The following is a 26,464-nucleotide window of genomic DNA, read 5'->3' on the forward strand; positions in this document are numbered from 1 at the left end:
AATGTGAAGAAATAACAAAAGCAGGTTCCAAGACCGAATGGCAGAGAGCTTACCAATGCCCTCACCCCAATCAGCCCCATGTTTGGCTGCGGGCATCCTCGGAAGCTGCAGGTTTTACTATTGTGTGGGATCTGAATTGAACCGCATCAGAAAGCTCCACCTCCAAGGGACTCAGGCCGAGTTGGCCTCTTGCCAGAATTTTCCAGGCTACAATGGCTTGTCCTGGAGCCTCTCTATGCCTGTGGCTCTTTGACAGGTAACCACCCAACTCATAATTTACACCCTGGGGTACTAGCTGAGGTATAAACCCCACCAAATTCCAGTCTGTAATGCACAGATTTATTTCAATGCACTCTAAGGTAGACCAGCCCTGTCCAAACTTTCTGTGATGGTGGAAATGTTCTGTGTCTGTACCGACCAAAACATAGCCATTAGCCACATGTTATTGGAGCACTTGAAATGTGACTAGTTTGATCAGGGAAATGGATTTTACATTTAATCTAATTTTCATTAATTTACATTTTAACAGCCACATGTGGCCAGTGGCTGCCGTGTTAGACACAGGACAGAAGCAAACCTTGGAAAATGATAGCAATGCTTATCTTTAATGTCAGAGAGAAGCCTGGTACCATGGAGTCACCCATTTAAATGGCCTTTTTTTCTGGGTGGCCATGTCTGTCCCTGACTTTGAGTGGGTGTCATGCTACTGTGTCTTTGGGGAACATGTAAATTTGGTGTTAAGGGTAGAGTTCCCATGTCCTTTTCTACAGCCTCCAGATCAGACTAACGCATAGGGCTGTTTTCTCCTCCAGACAATAGGCATTGCCTCTTAAAGCTGGATCTGTTCTTTCAGTAAGAGTGAGAAGCTGGAGTCTTTCCAAGGCATAAAAGCTTTCCTTGAAGACAAGACATTTTGCCTAGGAATGACAGCATTAGTGGTTTGAATACGTTAAAGGCCAGATCACTCTATGCCCACTCCAGGCGGATCATATATATACATATTTTTAATTCCTTGCCCTTGGTCAGCCAACATAAGGGAATTGGGACTGAAATCCCACGTGAGCTTCCTTGGAATTTAAAGCCCACTTTGCTAAGACAGGATTAGGCAAGATAAAGGAAAAAGCAAGAAAATGAACACAAACACAATTAGACTAGACCAGCCCCCGAGTCAAGTCATGTGTAATTTCCAATACAAAAAGATTTAATTATGCCATCATGACCAAAATCACTTATTAAGTGCCCATTTATATGTGATGCTGGACCAGGAAGATATACAGAAAAAGTCAGCTTCAGTCTCAGCCCACTAGACAGACAATAATGAAACAGAAAGATACTCAGGATGGGAATTAAATACATTAATGAATATTTACATTCAGTGCAAATGTAGCCCCCACAGAGCAGGCTTGAAACTCCAAAGACCAAAGAACAAAGCTCTGGACTGTTCTCCCTTGGATGCAGAAAGTGGGGGAGGAGGAGAGAGAAGGCTGTATGGATCTCTTATTCTCTTTGCAGTGTGCATGAACAAGCTCTTTGTCCTTTAGGAAAGGTGTGGGGGGGGGCAGGGGGCGGGTTCAGGATTTTTGCAGCCTGGAAGCTGTTCTCTTCCTGCTCCAAACCAGAGAGACACAGTGAACCACCACCTCTCCCTGCAGCATGCACGGATATAGGTCACAGAAGGTGAGTGGATGAGAGAGAGAGAGAGAAAGAGAGAGAGACAGAGACAGAGATACAGAGAGAAAGAATGAGAACACCGGCAAGTGAGACAACAGAGGAACTCCTTTTGCTACACACCACCGGGAGTCCCTCTGGACTGAGGGTGAATCAGGGATTTTCTTGCCCAAGGTGGTGAAGGTGAGATGGGTAAACTAGACTTAAGGTCAGCCCTGGTAAGAAGCACAGAGCCAGGAATCCAGAAACCAGAAAGATGGGAAAATTAATATAAGGAGGAAAAAGAGGAGAAATTGGGGGCAATTTCTTAGAATAGTCCCAGTTGTTCAAAGCTTGTTTTTAGGCTGGCACATGCTGCGGTGGCTTGGCTAACTTTGAAAAGTTTGATGGGTCGGTGAGGTAATGACAACCAGTGGCTTTGTAGCTTATAGATGGGAAGTTCCAGCATTGCACGAACCTGTGCAATAGCCAATTGGAAACCTAGAGCTTTAGGATAATCCATATTCAAACCAAAGTGGCTTCCTTGAGAGATTAGGGAAAAAGTGTGAGGATTCTCTAAGTGCGATGACTCTGATACAAAGAAAGTGGCAGGAGAGGTGGAAAATGGGATGCAATGAATTGGCATTTTCAAACACCAAATGGCCTCTTGCACAGAAGAGCTAGCATATTAGTTGTAAGAATTCGGCTGGTCTGTTTGCAGTTCAGTCTCCACATCTGGTGTACAGTGAACCAGTGCCTTGCTCATATTATTACTGTTCTTAAATAGTTGATCTTATCCCTCATCTCACATGATGCAAAACTCTTCTTTGAGCACGCTGCAGTAAAGTAAATCTCAGAGCATGCTCCAGCTACCTGTCATCCCAAATTCCTCTATCTGCCTGCCCTAAGCTTCTGCCTTATGGTAGAGAGATACTTCAGGCTGGTTATTATGATTACAGCTGTTATTTATTACTAACATTTATTGGCTTCTTACTATGTATGGGGACTGTATGTGTATTTGTTTTTAAAGATTTATTTATTTGAGAGAGTGTGTGTGCAAGTGTGTAGGGGGAGAAGCAGAGGAAGAGGGAGAGAGAGAATTTCAAACAGACTCCCTGCTGAGCACAGAGCTCTATGCAGGCTCAATCCCAGGATCCTGAGATCATGACCTGAGCCAAAACCCAGTCAGACACTCCATTGACTGGGTCACCCAGGTGCTCCCATGTATTCTTTCATTTAATTTTTACAGTAACTTCAGAAGGGCAGTACTATTATCTACACTTAAAAAAGATTTTTTTAAAATTGTTTATTTGAGAGAGAAAGAGACTGAGTGGGTAGGGAGAGGGGCAGAGGGAGAGGCAAACTCCCCACTGAGCAAGGAGCCCGACCTGGGGCTCGATCCCAGGACCTTGGGATCATGACCTGAGCTGAAGGCAGATGCTTAACTGACTGAGCCACCCAAGCATCTCTCTTATCCACATTTTACAGGTATGGAAACTGAGGCTTAGAGGGAGTAATGGGTTGAACAGTGTCCTCCCACCCCCAAATCCATGTGCATCCAGGACTTCATAATAGGACTTCATTTGGAAATGGGGTCTTTGCAGATGTAATTAGTTAAGATGAGGTCTTATAAGAGTAGGGTGGGCCCCTAATCCAATGATGGCTGTCACCGTAAGGAGAGAGCACATGGTGATACAGAGAGAGGAACCCATGTGAAGACAGTGACAAGGATTGGAGTAATCAAGTAACCACCACCAGAATCCAGGAAAGAGACATGGGACTGATTTCTTCCTTAGAGCTTCCAGAAGGAATCCATCCTGCAGATGCCTTGCTTTAGGACTTCTGGGCTCCTGAATTATGAGAGAAGACACTTCTGTCATTTTAAGTCACCTGGTTAGTGGTAATTTCTTATGGCAGCCCTGGAAAATTAATACAGAGGTGGTAAGTCACTTGTCTAAGATCACACTGTTAATAAAGATCACATTGTTCAGGCCATGGCTTGAAACAAGGTCAGTCTGATTCCAGAGCCACAACATTGAACACATATGCTCTTTTTTTTTTCTCTATAGTACATTAAAACCCTTCCACAACCCAGAAATTGTCCCTTTTATGTCATACTAAGAAAGCAGTAAGTATTCTCCATGGCCCTGAGAACCTGGGCTTTGCTCTTGACCATTTCATACCCACTTTGTGTGAGTTATACCAGGTCCTCTGGTTAAAAACATAGGTGTAAGTACAGATGTACGTGTAAATACAGATGGAGAGAGATATAACGAAAATTCAGTGTAGAGAAGGTTTTCTGTCCTAGTTGCCAGGTACATGGTATAGTGGTCTCCATAGGTGACCAAAGTTTGATAAAGTTTGTTAATTAATTAGAAAAGAAAGAATGTATATCTTCTCTTGAGGGCCTTGTAATCTCATTCCAAAGATAAAGTAAACTGCGAATCCCAAGTCTGTGCATCTAGTTAAATAAAGTGAGGAAAGCTTAGAAATTAATTTTTTTTAATATGCAGCAGTGAACAGCATGGGCTCTTGAATGGTCCTGGGTTCACTCTCATCTCCACCCCTTCTTAGCTGTGTGTCTTTAGGCAAGTTGATTTATCTCTCTGAACCTCCTTGTCCTTATTTTCAAAATGATGCTCATTATAGCCACTGCATAGGGTTTCATTAGTATTAAATGAGTTTGAGTAGAAAACACTTGGCCCAGTACCTGGCTCATACAAAGAGATCAGGCATGGTGGTTCTCAGAGTTGTAGATGTAAATAAACTATGGCAGATGCCTTACTAGGATTTTAATGAGATTTTATATATATAATATATATACACAGAGGACTATATGAAGAAAACCCAAAGGTTCATTGAAAATAACTGAATCCAACTTTAGTAGCAATTAAAAAAAATATATATATATGAACGTATATTTTAATTGCTACTAAAGTTGGATTCAGTTATTTTCAATGAACCTTTGGGTTTTCTTCATATAGTCCTCTGTTAGCAAATCCCTCTAGGTCATATTACATATAGAAAGCTCCAGATCTACCCCAAAGATACAGATGCAATGAAACGCCGGGACACCTGCACCCTGATGTTTATAGCAGCAATGTCCACAATAGCCAAACTGTGGAAGGAGCCTCGGTGTCCATCGAAAGATGAATGGATAAAGGAGCTGTGGTCTATGTATACAATGGAATATTCCTCAGCCATTAGAAACGACAAATACCCACCATTTGCTTCGATGTGGATGGAACTGGAGGGTATTATGCTGAGTGAAATACGTCAATCGGAGAAGGACAAACATTATATGGTCTCATTCATTTGGGGAATATAAAAAATAGTGAAAGGGAATAAAGGGGAAAGGAGAAAAAATAAGTGGAAAATATCAGAAAGGGAGACAGAACATGGAAGACTCCTAACTCTGGGAAATGAACTAGGGGTGGTAGAAGGGGAGGAGGGCGGGGGGTGGGGGTCACTGGGTGGCGGGCACTGAGGTGGGCACTTGACGGGATGAGCACTGGGTGTTATTCTGTACGTTGGCAAATTAAACACCAATAAAAATTAAATTTATTAAAAAAAAAAGGAAAGCTCCAGAATGGCAATTGCTGCTAAGTTCTTGGTGTACTGAGTGGGTGGAGGAGGTAAGCAATCCCCAGGATCCTTCCTCTCCCAGGAAGCTGGTTGCCTTCATTAACTACCTGGACACCCATGGATGATGTCCCAAACCTTGTGCTATCACAACGCCCGCACGTAGCAGATGCTGTTTCAACGTGTCTGTGCCTTTAACTGAATTCTTATTAATACCAATCTCTCCGAAAACTGTTGGTTGGAAATTGCTAGCAATTACATATCTAAAAATTTCTCAGTAGGGGAGAGTTGGGTAATATCATATAATTGGAAGGTACTAGTGATCTGGCTGTGACTGCTTTTGCAGAAGGCCTGGCATCTCATCCATTTCTGGGCCTTCTAGATGAAGCCAAGGGCTCAAGTTCTGATGCTCCGAATGCAAACCCCTTGGTCAGCCAGTTACTCAGATGCAGGCCTGGATAAATCTCCAGAGCTCTGTTTCCCTTCCTGCGAAATAACATTCTTCTTCCTCACCTCTCATTTCTCTTGCTGAGTGGGGAAAGTGATATCTTTATGACCCTTAGAGGCAATGCATGATTTAGAATGGCTAAGTAAAGAGAGCTATAAACAATGGTTGGGACGCAGAGCCCTCACCACCTCCTAATTTATTTTCTCTCCATCTGACTTCCGACGGGAAAGGAAAAGTTGCTCTTTATTTGCAAGAACAATATTTTTATGGCTCAGCTTTATCAAGCTAGGTTTTGAGTCTGTTTAACATATAGATGTCTCAGAGTTAAATCTCAATGGCATTGAAATTTGCTCAGGTGGAAGTTTAAATGAAGTAAAAGTTGGGCAGGACAAATATTTTGGTCAAATCATCTCTATATGCCCTCTGTTGAGGTTTTGGCGCCAGATGGGCGGAATATACCTGGAGGAAGGTGGGTAGGCCCTCTCCCCCGGTCCTCAGACTCTGGTAAATGGGGCTGTGTTGATCCTACAATATCTTTATACCATGAGATGTTTCCTACTTCAGACTTGATCTCCTTCTTGCCAGTATCATGCATGTCTAGTCTACTGTCTTGGTTTGGATCATCCTCTACCACTCCCCAAAGCAGACCCTGAGATGGGGATTTGGGGGCAGGTTATTTGGGAGGGGACCCCAGGAAACAGCATGAGGGAGAGAGAAGAAGTGAGACAAAGAGGTTGGGGGGGGAATGCCAATAAACGAGGTGTAAGCAAACAGGTTACCTCTGTGGGCAGCTAGGCAAGTTCCCACGGGGGAGCTTCTAAGAGATCGTGGGAGGTGCCTCAGGATAGAGTGGCAAGAAATGGGGGTATTTATCTGCCAACTTCCATCTCTCTTTGGTTGATGGCTGCTCCCAGGGACCTTAGTTAATTTCTTGACACTTGGGGCCTGTCCTGCGGTTGGGCTGAGTAGTCTTTAAGCCGGAGAAAGCCGGCAGGCAGGGGGCCTGCTGCAGCAAAGGCCTTGGAGGTGTGCAGAGACACGCAGGAACTTGTCCCCTGAAGCAGCAGGTGACTTCCTGGCTGGGTCACCGGATTATGGCCGGGGAATCACGGAGGTTTTAACACCTCATAGTTTGCCTCCTGCATCTCTGCTCCATCCTCTCTCCAGCCCCACAACTCCAGGCCACTCACCCTGCCTTTTGAATCTCATTCGCGTCAGCTCAGCCCCACCCAGCAGTGCCCACTTGCTATTGTCCCATGCAGCCCCCAAATCGCATGCTCACCTTCCCTGCTTGGCTTCTGGAAGCCTCTTTCTTTCTTTCTTTCTTTCTTTCTTTCTTGATTTCTTGCTTTCTTGCTTTCTTCTTTCTTTCTATCTTTCTTCTTCCTTCCTTCCTTCCTTCCTTCCTTCCTTCCTTCCTTCCTTCCTTCTTTCCTTCCTTTCTTTCTTTTTTTTTTATCCTTGGAATAATTAAAGAATGGACAAGGCTGATAATGGATAGGGTCCGGGGAAGCGAGAAGTACTTGCTGTGCCTGTGGGTTAGAGTGGCCGGAGCTGCCCGGGTGGCTCAGCAGTTTAGCACCACCTTCGGCCCAGGGCATGATCCTGGAGACCCAGGATCGAGTCCCACATCGGGTTCCCTGCATGGAGCCTGCTTCTCCCTCTGCCTGTGTCTCTGCCTCTCTCTCTCTCTCTCTCTCTCTCTGTGTGTGTGTGTGTGTCTCGTGAATAAATAAATAAATAAAATCTTAAAAAAAAATAAAGAGTGGCCAGTGCTGAAACTAGGAGAGGAGATTGGGGCCAAATCATGAGGCTTTGGAAAACTTGCCAAGGACAAGGTGGCTCCATCACCTTACAGTGGTCAACTGAATATCAGGGGCAGGCCGACTCAACATTTTGGGAGAGACCAAGAAACTGCTGTGAGCTCTCCACGGGAAACCTTTCAGTTTCGAAGTTTCTCACTCACAGGACTCATGGGCTCTCTAGGACATAACACCGACAGCATTTAGATACTGTGCATTCAATGGGCATTTCAGTCGCTGCCTTTCCTTATTTGTTTTCATTGTTGAAATAACAAGCTTTGAAAATATCATTGATGTCAGAGACATATGCCTTGACCTTCACCACTGGTTCCTGGCAACCCACAGGGAAAGCAGACAGTACAGTGAGCAAGGGCTCAATCCAAAGCAGGATTGTGATTTATCCTTTCTGGAACACAGATTGAAATGGACGCCATGAAAGGTACAAGTAGGTATGATTACTGCTTGGTGAGTTGAACCACATGCATCTTCTTAGCAGTCGAGCAAAAAAAAAAAGTCACCATCTACAACATTTTTTAAAAATATTTTATTTATTCATGAGAGACACAGAAAGAGAGGCAGAGACACAGGCAGAGGGAGAAGCAGGCTCCATGCAGGGAGCCCGACGTGGGACTCGATCCCCGGACTCCAGGATCACGCCCCGGGCCTAAGGCAGGCGCTTAACCACTGAGCCACCCAGACGTCCCTCCATCTAGAACATTTAAGATAATAAGCCATGAGAAACAATAGTGTAATGAAATGCACTTTCTCCACTAATTCTCCAGGACTGCTTTTCTCTTCACTATGGTTGAGTAGGAGGAGAGTGGTTTTTAGGAGGCTGCTTTGTTCACTCTTTAGATGTTTACTGAGCACCTACTATGTACGAAAGATTACTCTAGACCTTGGGCAAACCGCAGCAGCTCAAGGCCAAGAATAAAAAGGGAAAGATGGCATTCAAGGAAAGGGGTGGGAGTAGACTCTCATTTCTCCCATCCTTTGTCTTGTGCTGGTTCTTTTCCTTCACTGATCTGAAAGGATAAACCAGTAATTGACAGCCTGTGACGTTCCTCCTAATCCCCTTGTTATTTCTGTGGCAAAGAAGTGCTCAGAGCTTGTACTGAGTGTAGAGTGGTGGCAGCCTCCTTGCAGGTGACATTCCCCTAAGGCTTGGGTGGTGGTGGTGGTAGGGGGAGAGGACTGAGAAAATACCACTTTATTGCAGGAAGTGTTTGAATCGATTTTGGTGTGCCCACACCTACTTCGGGAGCACACCATTGTCTAGAGCACAGGCTTTCTGGGAAAAGTCAACTGCGGTGGATGCCATGACGCGCAGATCCCCCTTCTGGAACAAGCTTTTGCTCCCCCAGCCACCTGCAGGCAGCCTCCAGCTGGTAGTCTTTGCAAGACTGCCCCCACTGAAGAAAGCTGCCTGGCCCAAGATCTTACCCTCTTCTGGGGGAGCCAGCATCTGATGACTGACTGGTGTGCAGATAGGAAAGCACAACCCACTCGTCCTCATCTGAGACAATGCTGAAGGCCACCCTGACACCATGGATCCCTGTGGGGCTGACAGACTCTTGTATGAAAGGCCAGGGGACCGTGAAAAGCAAAAGAGGCACAGAGATTAGTGAGCAAAGTATTCTTTGCTCCTGTGTGCATTTGGAGAACACCTGTGTTACGCGCAAGTGGGTGGGAGGCTGCGGGTGTACATTGTTAATGTTTTCCCCTCTGCATTGGATGACAGTTGGCTGATAGAGCTGGAGGTAGGGATGGGCATGAATATAGGACTTTGCCAGAGTATTGTCTATAGCTGTTTGCAAGCAGAGACTCCAAAAACCCTATGGCTATGTGGATGCTGCGTGTGCCTTTCTGGCTGGTGTGTTTGTCAGTTTTGAGCATTGCACATGCATTCTGATGTCTTTGGCAGATGGCATTGGGAAATGCCTATCAAACCTCTGGCTTATTTGAGAAGACGAAGGGTTCCTCAGTGGAGTGAAGGAACGAAAGAAGGGAAAGAACTACCTCTAAAAATATCAAAGGGCAAGGGGACATAGGAGAAGTCTAATGCAATAATGCAGGCAGGCACCTGCTATGTTAATAGCTGCTTCAAAGCCAGTAGCAGAGAGTATATGAGGGAATCTGGGCAGAGAGGTTGAGCACGTGTGACAGGGAATGAGAACATGCTGCTGAAAAAGTAGAGAACACCTCTGATTTATTCATCTCTCCATCACTAATGCTTAGCACAGTGTCTGGTACATAGTTGGCGCCCATTACATGTTTATAGCAGGAATGAACAAACACACTGCTGTGATAGGTGAGTGTAAGCATATAAGCGCTGCAGGGGAGGAAAAGAACATATAGTCGGGATTGGTTTAGGAAGGCTTGCTGGGCTTTGAGATGGGCATAGGTGGGACTGAAATATTTGGCATGGTATAGAACAGTATCTTAGGTGGAAGAAACTGTAAGGGTCAAGGTAGAGAGGCCGGACTTTCAGGGTAGAAAAGGAGAGAGGTCTGTAGGAGGACACATTCTGGGCTGGTGACCAAACCAAGGAAAGAGAAGGGTCTAACGGTAAAGTAGGACCATTTAATGTGGGACCTTGAGGGCTTCATCTGGCTTTGATGTGATGATCAGTGAGGAACCATCCAGGGCTCTTGAAGAGAGGACACAAAGGGATATTTTACAAATGTAAGTATCTTTATCTTGCTTTACAGGATTTGTGTTTTCCCACCACCATCACTATCACCACCTTCAGCTAATATTTAATACTCAAATATGTATATAAAAAACAAGAGTCAAATGCCCCTTTACATTTGATGAGTTGAGCACATGCATGTGCTTCCTCTTCCTCCCAACATCAAGTGACAGAAGTGGAATAAAAATACAGAAACTCATGGCAATGAAGAGAATGAGAAAGAGAGAGCTGGGAGCAGGTGAGGTAGTGCAAAACATCTCTGGAAGGCAGAAAATATACAGAAGAGTTCGTCACACTAAGGAAGCAGGTGAAGGAGGCCAGAGAGCCCATAGCATGCATGGAAGGGCTACAGCAAAAAAGGTCACAGCCTGCCCTGCAGAACTACAGACATAACAGAGGGTGATCAGGGGGAGACATTGAGGACTTGTTGGTAGTCTGAATATGAAACAGAAAACTCCCCATCCATCTTGATTGTAGCACATGTATCATGTCTATCACTCAAGCAAAAAATAGGAGACTTCACCTCAAAACAAACCTAAGGTCCTGAGATAAAAATTTTTCTTCATTCTGGTATTTAACAGCCACACAGTCTGATGGCAGAGGTTACAGGTCAACAATATCCAGATATGCAGGGCTCCCCTCTTTTACTCCCTCCCCACCTCCAGCAAGCATTTAAGGAAAAACTCCAATGTGAAAAGAAATTTAGATAAACAAATAGAAAAAAAAAAGCAGTTGGAGAGGCGATAGAGAACTGGAGGAAGAGAAAAGAGTTTGAAATCCAGAAAGAGTAAAGTAAGTATTGTATTAGTGAAATAAGTATAGGATACTATGAAAAAGGGAATGTCTGAGAACAAGAAAGTATACTTAGAAATTGAAGATGTTATTGCTAAAATAAATTACATGGAAAAGAATTAGAAGAGGAGGTGAAGGAAAATCTTTCAAAAAGTCTAATTTAAAAGACAAAAAGATGGTATGTGTGTCAGGGTTCTACCAGAGAGAACAAACTTTATATATATATATATATATATATATATATATATATATATATATATATATGAATTGATTTGTGTGAAGGTGCTTCGGAAGGTCATGAGGAAGGGCAGGCGGGAAATCTTTGATAGGAGCTGACCACAGGTAGAATTTCTTCTTCCTCAGGAAAATTCCAGTTCTGCTCTTAAGGCCTTTCAACTGATTATGCCAGGCCCACCCACATTGTGGAGGATCTGCCCCTTTACCTAAAGTCAACTGATTATAAATGTTAACCACACCAACAAAACACTTTCACAGCAGCACCCAAGTTAGCATTTGATTGAATAACTGAGTACTGTAGCTTAGCCAAGCTGGTACAAAAAATTGACCATCACAATGTAAGTGATAAAACACTGAATTATACTCCAGAAACCAATAGTGCACTTAATGTTAACTAAGTAAAATTTAAATAAAAAAAATTAAGTCCTCAAAAAAATTTGACCATCACAGATGGAAACCACAACAAGAGCAAAAAAAGAAGATCCATTCAGGAGGTCCAACATCTGACTGATTAGGAGTTTCAGAAAGAGACGATGGGGAAAATGAGAGGGGGAAGTTATCAAGCCAACAATGTGGAACCTGCAGATCAGGAGCATGAGTATCCATGAAAATGCCTGCTATGTGTCCAGCGTAAGGCATATACAGACAACCAATCAAACAGAACCCTGATCTAAAGAAATCTCCAGGGATACATTTAAATTCTTAGAAATTTTCAGAGAGTAAAAAGAAATCACTCCCTACAGAAGACAAGAATAATATTGGTATCAAACTTTTCATTGTCGATACCATATGCCAAAGGATATGGTACATTGCCTTCTAAGGGATGAGAGAGAGAGTAATTTTCAACATGTGACCTTTCACTCAGTGAGGCCCAATCTATTCTCATATATGACAGTAAAATAAAGACACTTATAGAAATTTCAGAAAACTTGTCCTCCACACACCTCATCTTAGGATATTACTTGAGGCTGTATTATGGCAAAGCAACGATGTAGATAAGCAAAAATATGGGATCCAGGAAATGGTGACATCCCAGGAAAATGGGGAAGGGAAATCCCAGAATGACATCTGTGCATTGCCCCCCTACCCCACCCCGCCCCACCCCACCACCTCCAGGGATGGGGGGCGCAATCCTGCAAGATGGTGCAGGAGGATGGAGAACTGAGGGAGGGAGATGTTCTTAAAACATACACACTTACATGTACACACACAACACTACACAATACAGCAAGACATCCTGATTGGTTGGAGAGTTTAACCATTTGTCTGGGAGAGAGATGTCTCAAAGGGAATAGGGGAAGTCTATTATAAGTATAGTTTGGTTTCGTCTTAGAATTCGTATAATTTGGTTTCATCTTAAAAGCTCATACATGCCACCTGGGTGGCTCAGTTAAGTGTCCAACTCTTAATTCCAGCTCAGATCATAATCTCAGGATCATCATCCTTGGAGCACTGGGCTCCACACTCAGTGCAAAATCTGCTTGAGACTTTTCTCTCCCTCTCCATCTCCCCCTCCTCCTCGCTCGGGTGCTTTCTCTCTCTCTCCCTTTGTCTCCCTTTCAAATAAATAAATAAATAAATAAATAAATAAATAAATAAAATATTTTAAATATTTTCTCATATATGATACATTACAGATGAACTGTGAAGATACACTAAGTGAAAGAAGCAGGTCACCAAGGGTCACATACTCTATGATTTCATTTATATGAAGTGTTCAGAAATCCATAGAGGCAAGTCCAGGCAAATCCATAGAGATAGAAAGTAGATTAGTGGTTGCCAGGGGCAGAGTGAGGTGCGGTGGGGCATGTGTGTGGGGAAATGAGAGTGATGGCTAAGGGGTGCACGGTTTATTTTGGGGGTGAAAAAAGATTCCAAAACTGTGGTGGTGGAGTCACAACTATGGAAGTCACTAAAAGTCATTGCATTATATGCTTTAGATGAGTGACTTGAGTGTAAATTATACCTCAATAAAAATGTTAAGGAAAAAAATGCTCATGAAGACTAACTGGAAGTTCCTCAAGGGAAAAACATGTTGTTATCTTGCCAGACTGGCACAATATTTACAAAAAGTGTGCTACCATACACAAACAATCTTCCATTTTTCTCTGAGCTTCTATCAGCCACTTTCCTAGGCTGCTCACAGCAGGTCTGCCTTGGGATGAACTCTCCCATCTCAGACCCAGCCTGTCCCCCCAGCTGACTTTGGTGCCTTGTCCTGTCAGACTGGCTCCACAGTTTTTACCCTCATTTCCACCAGTCCCAATAGCATTTACCCTCCCTCTGCCTCAGTATATCAAGCAATTTCTAGCACATCATGAAAGTAGCCTCCCTCATACCCATGCAGATATATCCTTTTTACAAAATAATGTCCACCATCCTCAACATGGGTAAGGCTGGGAGACCACCTGCCAGAGATGCTTGGGGGGAGGGGTTCTCCCACTGAGAGGAGATTGGATTCGAATAACCAGTGCTCCTCTGAATTTAATGCACACATGAATCAACAGAATCAGATGGGGATCTTGTTAAAATGGAGATGCTGATTCGGCAGCTCTGTGTGGTACGTGCCCAACAAGCTCTGGGTGGTGTTCCAACTGCTGGTCCTGGGACCCCACGTTGAGGATCAAGGAGATAGACTGTCTGTGAGGTCCATTTCATCTTGGACTTTTCATCTTATACCTGACCAAACTGATAGGAATCCCAGATACATCTCATCTGACACTGCTAATGTAGCTCGTAAACATGAGCTCTCTCTGGAGGTCCTGGAAGCATAAGTTAAACTTAACAGAAAGGAAAATAGCTTTTCTTTTAGGAAGGATAACCTTGCTAGCATTAAGAAGCCTATGGGCCAAATATGGAACATAAAATAGGATTAAAATACCATAGAATCTTCTCTGACCTATGGAAGTTGATTATTTTGGGGGGAATGTTTCTATTTGACTTATATTTAAGCATTATTTATGAATGAACAGTATATAAACCATTTTTAGAATCTGGCAGACTGGGCCAGGAGGAAGAGAATACACCGTGATCATTTTTATCTCAACCATGGAGTCATAACTCTGGAAGTTCAAGAGAGTAAAACCTATAGATTTCCAGGTTACACTAATTATTATCATCACTGATTTTGCCTCTGTTTTTTTTTTAAGATCTATTTATTCATTTTAGAGAGAGAGAGAGCAAGTGCAAGTGGGAGGAGAGGAAGGGGGAGAGAATCTCAACCAGACTCCCTGCTGAGTATGGAGACCAATGCGGGGCTCAATCTCTCTACTCGTGAGATCATGACCTGAGCGGAAATCAAGAGTTGGATGCTTATCTGACTGAGCCACCCTGGGGGCCCCTAACATCACTGCTATTATTAATTTTATTGTTATTATTTTAAATCAGAGTAATTAGTGAACATAATTGAAAAACTCAATTTGTGCAGGAAAGTGTGTGTAAAAAAATGCTCAGTAATGGCATCATTCCTTCCCAACTACATCTACTTTTAAATGATTTTGCCCCTCTTATATTGTAGTTAGCTCCACCTTGCTAAAGATAATATATATTTTACTATTTCTTGATTTATCAATTGTATGCATCATATATTGACTCTCTGCTATGGGAAATGAGAAATTTCACTCACTCAGGTGTTTCTTCTCTGCCAACCAATAAATTCATATCTCCCTTTTGTTAGCTCTGTGGCCTTAAATAATGTATTTTGGTTTCTCTTTTATCAGCTAGAGAAGAAGTAAATATCCTTGACTTCACTTTTTAAGATGAGGATCTTAGTGATGCTACCCTTCCACAACTCCATTGCAATGCCCACCTCCTGACTTTTGCCATTTATACTTATTTACATTTACTCTTGCCTTTGAAGGTTGACAACAACTACAAGTACAAAATTCAAATAAATAAATCCTTGCTTTTTTTATGAGTTGGTTCTATGAATGGAAAATCAAAAACAGTTACATTATCGTGCCTATGTACATATTATTCACTGTTGGCAAAAGAGTATCTTATGACACCTTCTTTCTCCAAAGCTACTTCTGGAAACTTCTAATTGTTTTTGTAGTGCCCTAACAAACAGACCCTTAACTTATGGAGATATTCTTAGTTGAAGAGTGCTTACTTTATCAGTTAAAAGTGTCAGAAAATTCCCAGCTCTCTTTTTTTTTTTCTTACCTTAACATGTTTTGAGGGCCTGTTTTAATTTTGTTTGGGACCTGACTCATCCTTGTCTCTGGCTCTTAATGAAGGCTGAGCTCAGGTTGCTCCAGGAAACAAGATAAGAAGGAACATATGGTTCTTCAAAGCTTGCTCTAGAGTGAAAGACCCACAAACCTTAGATTACTAGTCAAATGCCAAAAGGTCAAGATTCCCTTCCCTTACATCAGTATTTCTTTAGGTTGAAGTATAATTGACATGCGACATCTTATTAGTTTCAGATGTACATCATGGTGATTTGATACTTTTACACATGATAAAATGATCCTCATGATAAGCCTAGTACTTACTATCTGTCACCATACAAAGTTATTACAATATCATTGGCTATGTTCCTGATACTGTACTCTTTTCTAACTGCAGGTTATTAACTCAATAGTGGGTCATGAAATCAATTTACTGGGTCACAACTAACAGTTTTTAAAAAGTGAAGTAGAACAGAATAGGCAGACTTCATCACCTACAGTAAAGTTTAAGCATCATTTAAATAATAGGCATGTGTAGATATTCGTATGTGTGTTCTGCTTGCATGTGAAATGGAGGCTTTGCTTATTTTAGTGCTGGTTGCTATTGAAAAAGCTTGAAAGCATCTATCTGGCATGCTGAACCATTACTCCTTTTAGAGTAATTTCTAGTCTGGAAGTTGCCTTCCTCAACTCTTCGTGGTTTAAGTTGCTGGGACAAAACCTCCAATGTGTCTAATGGAGCTCTGGGCTCTGCTCCCCTTTCTCTGAGATGTATCTTCCTAGGTGGGTTAACTGAGTGAGACCTGTTATGGCTCAAATTCATCTTGGATTTTTAGATCTGCAGCTCCAGTGGGACTCCTGGTGGGAAACTGCTGGTCTCCATCAGCACTGTGCCTTGGTGTATTGACAACCAGAGCAGACCATTTCTTGACAAAATTATCTTCAGGAATAACCATGAAGTTAAATGAATAATAATAATAGCTAGAAAAGAAATGTAGACAGGGAACGTTTCTTTTGAGCAAATGTTGGCTATCTTATACCAATAAAAAAAATAAATAGTAAGATAAATTTACAGTACAAAAAAAAAAAGCCAAAGGTACCAGATTAATACTTTTAAATGACATTATTGTCATTTAAGAAAAATGACAAACAACAAAGCAGGGAAGACACAGTGAAGAAATTTGTTTACGGCCCTTGAATAACATTAGGGAAATAAATGTGTAAAACACAACTCAGTGATTCTTGCTCACAACTAGCCCCTTATTTTCTTTTGCTGGACTCTAAGCCAGGGAACAGGTTTATGGATTTTTCCTGGCCCTGAGAGAGCACTCCCTGTGTGTGTGTGTGTGTGTGTGTGTGTGTGTGTAGAGCAGATTGCTGGGGAAGGAGGGTAGGCATTGGGTAGAATGAGGAAAACACAAGACAACAGATATGGCTACACAATGTACGTAAGGTATACATATATGCTAAATGGAAGGAAAGCCTTGAGCATTCCCTAATGCTTTTAAGATAATTTAAAGTATAACCAAAATCTTGGTTTTGTTTTGTTTTGCCAGTATGCAGTAGTTCTCACTTATCTGTGGGGAGATAAGTTCCAAGACCCCGGGTGGATGCCTGAAACTGCGGATAGACCCAAATTCTATTATGTATTATGTTTTTTCCTTTATCACACCTGTGATAAAGTTTAATTTATAAACTAGACACAGTAAGAAATTAATGGCAACAATAATAAAGTAGAACAATTATAACAATGTATTGTAATAAATGGGATGTGAATGCTCTCTCTCTGTCTCAAAATATCTCATTGTACTGTATTCATCCTTCTTCTTGTGATGATGGGAGATAATAAAATGCTAATGTGTTGACATGAAGCGAGGTGAATGTCACAGGAATTGTGGGCTAACGTTAGGCTACTATTGACCTTTTCATGATTCATCGGAAGGATCATCCACTTCCCAATCAGGATTGACCACAGGTGGCTGAAACCTTGAATAAGGGAGGACTACCATACGTGTGAGTTCCCCTGGCCATCCTCAGGGACTGTGTCTCTGCTACCCACACCATCCCCAGTTGTTTCTCTCTCTGTTACAGAAAGCAACTCAAAATAAACCTTCCTCAGAATCTCTAAACAGAGCCGCAATTCCATTTTGTTTGCCCTTGCCTTATTTTTCTTCACCTTTCAAGTATGAGAACATTTGAGACTGACTCACTTTGCCTCCAGCATTATCCTTCCCCTTTACTTGCTTAGGTCTCTCAACAACAAAGGTTTCCTAGCTTTGTATGCATGCAGCTTACCTGTGGCTTACGAGGTTTACCACACTAATTCCCCCCAGCCTCACCTGGCATTCTGAGCCCAATGGAGGGATTTCTTCCAGAGGGCATGCAAGGCTGAAAATGGAGGAACAGCTTGGTGCCAATGAAATCTTTTGAAACGGTAACTCTCTTAGAGTGGCTTTCCCATCTTCTTTCGAGCTCACCATTCTCTAGGTAAGAATCAGCCTAGACTTCTTGATTTCTCCTCTTGTTTTATACATATTTGTGGCCTGAACTTCAGGTCCCCTGGACCTCCTCCAGTCCTTAGGGCCAGTTTAGCCTGTGCTCCTGCTTCAGCTTCAACTGGTGAAGAAGGTCTTAAGCCTGTTACTTTCTCATTGCCCATGTGATTTGCCCAGCTTGCTGCTCTACAACGGCGATATCCACCTGGGGGTCTTACATAGCCAATGAACTATAAGCCACTTGAGGGCAGAGTCTGTACATCTTGAATGATTTCACATCCACCATTGAATTTCATATCCAATGATATGCTGGTGTGCAGCATATATCCTTGAGCATACTGTATATGGAATAAATTTGCCTAGTAAGAAAAGTTTAAAAATTAGAAAGTATGAGAGACTTATAAAATGTACTCTTGTGTTCATTTGAGTACGTGTGTGTATGCGAAGTTACCATTTAAGAATCTTTTATGATTTTGTCACTATAAAGCAAAGACTTTCAAAACAACAAGAAAAAAAAGCCCACTCTAATAAATAGTTTGGGAATGATGTGAACATTTTTTTCATATGTTTACTGGTTATTTGTTTTTCTTCTTTTGTAGAATGTTGAGTATCAAGAGCAATCAAAGAAATACAAATTAAACAATAGCAAGAAATCGCTTTTTGATCTACCTAAGTGGCAAAGGTTTTTTAAAAATGTGTAATACTGTTAGGAAAGGTTCCACTTGGAGTCTCATATGCTACTGAGAGACCGTAAGGGCAGAGAATCTTTGTGAATGGCAGTTTTCATCAAGAGACTTAAAATGTGCATATTCTACAACTTCTTTGGAAAGACTGACAGTATCTACTGAAGCTGAACATATGCCGTCTTTTATGATCTAGCAATTCCATTCCTAGGTACATATCCAACAGAAATGTGTACATATGTTCAACAAAAGACATGTACTAGAATGTTCATAGCAGCACTGTTCATAATAGCCCTAAATCGAAAAAGTACTCAAATGCCCATCAACGGTAGAATGGGTAATGAGGGGTGGTATGTTCACACAATGGAATACCATCTAGCAAACAGAATGAAGAAATTATTACTATACCCAAGGACATAGATGAAGTGCACCAACGACATCCTGTTGAGTGACAGGGCCCAGATAGAAAAGAATGCATGCCATATGAACTATTCTTCTTATATGATGCTAAAAAAAAAAAACTGGCAACACTCATTTATTGTGTGAAAAGTCAGTATAGTGGTCACCTTTGGGGTGTTCAGAAACTGGGAGGATGGCTTCTGGGATGCTGGTAATATTTTTTTGATCTGAGTATTGGTTCTACCAATGTGTTCACTTGCTAAAAATTCATCAAGCAATCCACATATGATTTGTGTACTTTTCTGGATATATGTTATACTTTAATAAAACTAAAAAGTCTGCATACTCTTTCACTTAGTAATTTCACAATTACTGTGTTTATCCTGCTGAAATAATTATAGATGTTCACAAAGAATTTATATGCAAGGCTTTTCCTTCAAAGTGTTACTTTTAACAATGAGAAATTGGAAATTATGGAAATGTCAAATGATTGTAAAATGGTCAAATACATTATGGAAGAATATTTGCAGCCTTGGAAAGTCATGTTTATGATGAATATATAATGACATGGAAAAATATGGTTTCATGTAAAGTGATAAAAAGCAGGATGCCAAACTGTGTGCGGAGAATGATCATAATTTCATTAAGAAACATATCCATATTCAACGCCAACACCGGTTATTTTGGAGTGATAAGTTTTTCAGGTGGTCTTATTTTCTTCATTATACTCCCTCTCATTTATATTCTGTTGTGTGCAGTGATTACATTATTGCTTTGTAATCAGAAAACATATTTAAAATTTTTATAATTTCATGATCCAAAGAAGATTCTCGTTGGTCCACACTTTTTCAAAGCCTATGAAAGCAGAAAAGCCGAACAGGCAAACTCCATTCTTGTTACCTTGGCACTGAAGCCAATTTTCTCTCTCCAGGCCTACTGACTCCAACAAAAGTACTTGAAGTCCATGGAAAACCTCACAAATCCTCCAGGAAGTTAAAGAGGTAAGTGAATAAACCTCATTTCTGAGTAGCAAGTGTGGACTGGTGGTGGAAGACAGAAAATGCTGGAGGCAGGAAGCCAGTTGAGAGAAATATGGTATTTGTTCCTTTCCCAGGCTCACAGGGAAGTGAGCTCGCTGTGGGCTTGGAAGAGCACTGTTGCAAACGGCTGCTTGTTCCCTTTGTCCTTGAGCCTCCAAAGTTGGAGAGTGACAGTGGAGGACAAACTTTGGGTCATATTTTCTGTTTGTGAGGCTGAATGACAAATTACCTTGTGTCCATGTTGGGGGAGACGATCTGATCTGAATTGCATTCTTGAAGCCAATTGGAGGCAAAGGAGGGTGGCATTTCTTAGACCCGGGTAACAAGACTTTATCAATTGATTGCAAGCCAAACATTCTACTTGTTAACTGTAATATAGCCAGTTCATCTTAGATATGATAACTCACAAGGCACCTTGAAAATCAGAGTACAGAAGTTTATGGTAATTCACAGGGCAGTACGCCATACCTGATAGTTTGTTGTATGGGCAAAGGGATGCTGTAGGCAATTACCTGACCAGAACATTTGTCCAGGTCACAATACCTTTGCCAAATGGAAGGTCTCATCCCAAAGCATCAGAGAATGTCAAAAGTATTCCTCTTCAAATGCTCAACATCTGCGATTTTGTTCCTTGCAAGCATTATAATCTTAAATAGCATGTGAAAGATGTAACCACGTGAGGTGGTACTCAAGAACTTGGTAAGGAGGTATAAAGCAGGGTACTCTGTGAGAGATAAACAAGCAAAATATACAGATGTATACTAAATATATTTAGTTAAAAATGTTTCCTTAATTTTATAAATATATCTTACATTATATTAAAATATAATATATATATAAAGCAGTTGGTGAAGATGAACGAGAAAGGAAAAAAATGCCCTTCCAGCTGACAGGAGCACCAGTCTGCCTGCAGGTTATAGGTTTCCACTGTGGCAGGAATACAGAAGGTTCTTGAGACCTGATGTCATCAAATCATATACCTTCTCACCAGCTGCTCTGACGCTTTGTGGAGATGGAAGCCACGTAGTTTTGGTTACCACTATATTCCTCACATGTACACAATTGGTACGCACCTGGTGGCCTGTATTAGTTTCCTATAACTGCTGTAACAAATTGTTACAACCTTGGTGTCTTAAAACAGCAGAAATTGATTTACTCAGAGTTCTGGAGGCCAGAAGTCTGAAATTGGTATCTGGGGCCAACGTCAAGGTGTGCATGAAATCAGGACTGCGTTCCTCCTGGGGAAAGTCCACTATCTTCAAGTCCCCCTCTGCTCCATCCTTACACAGCCTTCTCCTCTGTATATAGTCAAATCTCCCTCCGGCTCTCTCTTATGTGGAGACTTGTGTTGCATTTACAGCCTACCTGGGTGGTATCCCCATCTCAAGCTCTTTAACTTCATCTGTAAAGACCCTTTTACCGAATAAAGTAACATTTACAGGTTCCAGGGGTTGTGGCCTATTATCTTTGGGTGCCATTATTCAGGCTACTACAGCGCTTAATAAATATTTGTTGAACCAATGTTGGTTCTACCAATACGACTCTTCAGTCCAGCTCGAAATTTCATTTCTCACTGCAAATTAAATTTGCACTCTGAATTTACACATCAATCCCTAATGAGCTTTGTCAGTGGGAGGCAGCATCCAGCATAGAATCATCTCAAAGAACCTGGGAAGTCTGGGTTTGCTGAGGAACACGCTGGGCTGCAGAGAGATCACTAAAGCTCCTCGTGAGCACCAACCACATTCTGAATTTTACTGAAGATAGCTTTCCTCAAGAAAAGATCTCCTAAACTGAAAAGTCTATTTCTACAGTTTTGTATAAAAGAAGCAATTTGGAAAAAATGCTTTAGAGAAACTTCACTGCTGGCTTGACATTGCTCAAAAATTAATTTTAAGTGATTTATAAAAGTCATAGCAAAATGAAAATGAAAATACATGTATGTACTTTTTTTTTCCTTCAGGAGTTAGCATGAAGTTCATCTTTATGTTAGTTGGTAGGATCAAACTCCTTATGGCAAGCCCTGCCCTTTGTACATGAAAGCAAGCTACAGGGTTGGGTATCGCTGGGTCCTTCTGCTTTCAAACATGAAGATCGTAACTGGGCTGGGAGAGCTTGGCATGTAAGTAAATAAAAATATAAGAAGAACAACTATTAAAATATTCAAAGCCGAAGGGAACAAGTTATGATGGATAAGTGACAGTCCAAACACACAAGAACACAAATATGCATATTAAGAGCTTCCTGTTAATTTATCTAAGCTGTTCCTGCATTTATTCTGAGACTGGGCTAGCCTGAGCCGAATCAAAACTAAATGGTCTAAATAGGCAAGCAGGCAGGTGCCTTGGCATGAGCCAACAATGGCGATCTCCACCTCCTGATGCAAAGCATTTGTGGTCATTCCTTTCAAGCAAATGCTGGTGACTCAGGCATGTGGGGGAGAAATGCTCTCTTGTACATGGATTTAAGCCAGAAAATGGTGTATTCTTTCCTTTCCACTCTCATCCTTCCCAGAAGTCACATTGAAATGTTGGTTAGAAATGGAAAATACGGGACGCCTGGGTGGCTCAGTAGTTCAGCATCTGCCTTTGGCTCAGGGCGTGATCCTGGAGTCCCGGGATCCAGTCCCACATCGGGCTCCCTGCATGGAGCCTGCTTCTCCCTCTGCCTATGTCTCTGTCTCTCTCACTCTCTGTGTGTCTCTCATGAATAAATAAATAAATAAGATCTTAAAAAAAAAGAAATGGAAAATATTCTATTAACCTTTTATAAGTGAAATATTACTTTGAGATCAGAGAGACCAGAGTTTAACTTCAGCCTCTCAGTGGCTATGGGACTTTGTCCATGCTGTAGGCATCCTGAACTCCATTTCCCCATTTGTAAATTTAATTCAAATTAGAAATTTATAAAATGGAGATAGTGATGCATATTTGTGGTGTAAGGCCTACAATTAAGGCTCGATGTTATGCATTGTCTTGATATCTGGTAAAATTGGGAGAGCTTGGGACAGCCTAACCACGAATTCCCTCCCTACTCTGCTCTGATGGATAAGGTTCCCTAGGCAAACATATCATAGGGACCACGCACAGTTCTTGCTTATCTCTCAGGAGTGGATTTCAGTTCTTGCCAGCCCATGATATTATAGAAACAAGCCAATCACATTCTTTTGCAGGAACCAGATGGTATCCCATTCTCTTGATACTACAAAGCCTGCCTCCTATAGCACCTGATGGCTCACTCATTTGAGAACATCACTCAGATGTTCTCAAATGCAGTCCCCATATGGCCCCGCATGGCATGGTGTCTTCTTCCTCTGGGCTGTGAGTGTATGTGACTAGTAGACTGCTATCAATCTCATCTGTGCAGTGTTGGGTGCCATGTACTCAGCCATGCCCATTACTCTAGTGTAGGAATCATTCCCTCACCAATGGGGTAGATAGGAGACTATTACAAAAGTATCTCATTGGGCTATTATGACGAATAAATGGAATTAAGTTACATATTTGGGGGAAAGGTCTGTGTTACTTCTCAGGATATGTTGAAGTACTGAAGAAGAGAGAAAGAAGGGTTTCTGCCCTTAAGGCATTCGACGCTTAGTGGAAGAGAGGTATCACAGCACTGTAATCCCTAATTGGCTTGTGAGAGTGAAGGTGTAGAGGCCAACCTTGGGTTCTCTGTGAGCCAAAAGAAGGCATACAACCTAATAACCTTCATCACTTCTTCTGTAAAATGGAGATAATGATACCTGCCTCTTAAAGTTGTTTTGAAGATTTAAATAAACAATGCATAAATCTGGGACACCTGGGTGGCTCAGTGGTTGGGTGTTTGCCTTTGGCTCAGGTCTGATCCCGGAGTCCTGGGATCGAGTCCTGCATCAGGCTCTCCGCGAGAGCCTGCTTATCCCTCTGCCTATGTCTCTGCCTCTCTGTGTCTTTCATGAATAAGTAAATAAAGCCTTAAAAAAATGCATAAATCCCTTATCCCAATTTCTGGCAGGTAGTAAGGACTTAATAAACAGCAGATCGAGTTGAATTTGAAGGACCAATAGTCATTACTAGATGAAAAAAAGCATTTTCTGAAAAAGATTTATTTATTTATTTTGGAGAGAAAGAGTAGGGGAAGGGGCAGAGGGAGAGGAAGAGAGAAAGTCTTAAGCAGACTCCACACTGAGCGGGGAGCCCGACATGGGGCTGGATCTCATGACCCCGAGATCACGACCTGAGCCAAAACCAAGAATTGGACACTTAACCGACTCAGCCCCTCAGGTACCCCTGAAGAAAAGTTTTTTACAAATGCAAAAACCCCCAACTTATTGCCAGGGATTCCTTTATCTCCCCAGGAATATCTTTTCTAGGGGAAAATGGCCAATTAAGATGAACAAAATGATGCTGTTTCTTACACTAGGCGATGCCACACTTTAGGTCCTATTACCACTGCCACAGAAGTCCCCAAAGAATCTTACGAAAATACGTGCACATCAATCATTGTGCCAGTCCTGGCATGTTTCTTAGGCAACTAGGACTGGTTGATTCCTGGATTTTGTTTGTTTGTTTCCTTTTTTCCTTTGGTTTTTAAAAAGGCTTCCTGTAGTCATTGCATCACTTTGTTTTTTTTTTTTTTTTTTTTTTTTGCATCACTTTGTTAATGATGAAAAATATGGGCAGTGTTCAGGGTGCAGTGATAAATATCACTCCCGTCTTATGATGCCTCCTCAAAGATGACCCATATGCAGTGGATCTTGTAATAAAGCTATCTTATTGTGAACTTAGGTTTAATTGGCAATTACTTGCAATCCTTGACTGTTTATTCCCCACTTATTAGATGAAAGGGCAGCATGAAAGAGCAGAGAGTGACCGATTCAGGTGTCACCAGACAGTGTCTTTTGTCTCAATTCTGCCCCTAGCAAATTGTAGCACCTAAAGAATGACCCTTAAGCTCTTTGGTTTCTTCTTCGTGGAATGAAGTGAAGATCCCTTGTAACTAAGAGGTTGGGAACGGGAGGGTCAGATTTAGGGATTTGGAGCCTGACAGATTTGCCTTTAAATTTTTATTTGTCACTCATTAGCTTAGGGACTAAGTAAGATCTCCTTGAGGATCAGTTTCCTAATTTCTCATGAATTGTATTACCCTTATTTTCCTAAGGACTGTTATAAAGGTTAAATAACATAACCAATCCATCGACAATCCTATTGGGTCTACCTTCAAAATAATTCCAGAGTCTGATGACATTTCATTACCTGAAAGCTACCATCACGTCTTGCTTGGATTATTCCCATGGTATCCTCAACAGTCTCTGGAACTTCTGTCTTGATTTTCCCACCCCACAACAGTCTGTTTTCAATGCAGCAGCCAGAGTGATCCTCTTAAAATATGTGAATTCATGTCCTTCTTCTGTTTGAAAATTTTCCAGTGGTTTCCAATCTTATGCAGAGTGCAAGCTCAAATCCTTACCGTGGCTGACGAGGCTGCACATAATGAGGCTTCCCACTGCTTCCTCTCCTGTGACTGTCTCTCATCACTTCACTCCAGCCATACTGGCCTTCTTCATGTTCCCTAAATACTTCTTCAGATATCCTATCGGAGTACTACTTCACTTTCTTTGGGTATCTTTTCAAATTTTATTTTATCAGAGAGCCTTTTCAATTTTTTGGTAAGGGGGCATTGTCTTTATAAAGGTGTAGTGGATATGCCAGGGATCAAACCCAGGGCCTTACACATGCAAATCAACCAATCTTCTTTAAAATGGCATTCCCTAACCTCCATCCAATTATTCTCTATCACCCTTACCCATTTTTACTTTTACTTTCTAGCACTTATCATTTTCTTCTGTCTCTCACTGACTAGAATGGAAATTTCATGGGGGCAGGGATTTTGTTTTGTTCCCTGAGGGGGCCTCATCTCCTAGAATATTACCTGACACATAGCAGGCACTCAACAATTATTTGTTGATCAAATTAACAAGATATATAAATTTTTAGGCACTCAACAAATGTCACTTGCCAATGCCTCTCTTAGAAACATAATACTCGACATCCTTTAGTCATGGTATTTAATTAAAATTCAGTGCTGGACAGAACCTGGTTTCAGCTCTGACATGTAAAGAGCTTGGAAGTCCTCTCTCCTATCCTTATGAAAAGAAAAATCTATACAAACTGAAAATCAACAACTTTTCTCAGCTTCACTAGGGAACTGAGTTTCCGGGCAAACCATCGCTCCGAAGTCCGTACAGACAGGTGCATCCACATAGTCACAACTGAGATCTATTAACCTGGGGTAGAAGCCTCTAGAGATGTAAACTTTCAGGAACATTTAGATAGTAATTTTGATGAGTTGCTGGAAGCTTGAGTGTGAACTAGCAAGAGAGTAAGAAAATCCTTGGGCTGTAGTCTTAAAAGGCCCCTCAGTTTTGTGGGATTTACCTCTAGGATCCCACTAGATTCTCCTGGTGAAGATTGGAGAAAGATTCCCCTCTTGG

The 26,464-nt window shown here is 41.7% G+C and overlaps 1 long non-coding RNA gene across 1 annotated transcript in view; it reads left to right on the forward strand.

The window, feature by feature from the left end:
* The first annotated feature begins 1,562 nt into the window (after positions 1–1,562).
* LOC112673166 (uncharacterized) overlaps positions 1,563–26,464 on the forward strand; it is a 127,730-nt gene continuing 102,828 nt past the window's right edge. Inside the window, exons 1-2 of the long non-coding RNA XR_003144695.3 lie at positions 1,563–1,677; positions 19,881–19,950. This is a non-coding gene — a long non-coding RNA (uncharacterized LOC112673166). The remainder of the gene's footprint in view (positions 1,678–19,880; positions 19,951–26,464) is intronic.

This window comes from Canis lupus, chromosome X (assembly GCF_003254725.2).
Source record: "Canis lupus dingo isolate Sandy chromosome X, ASM325472v2, whole genome shotgun sequence".
NCBI lineage: Eukaryota > Metazoa > Chordata > Mammalia > Carnivora > Canidae > Canis > Canis lupus.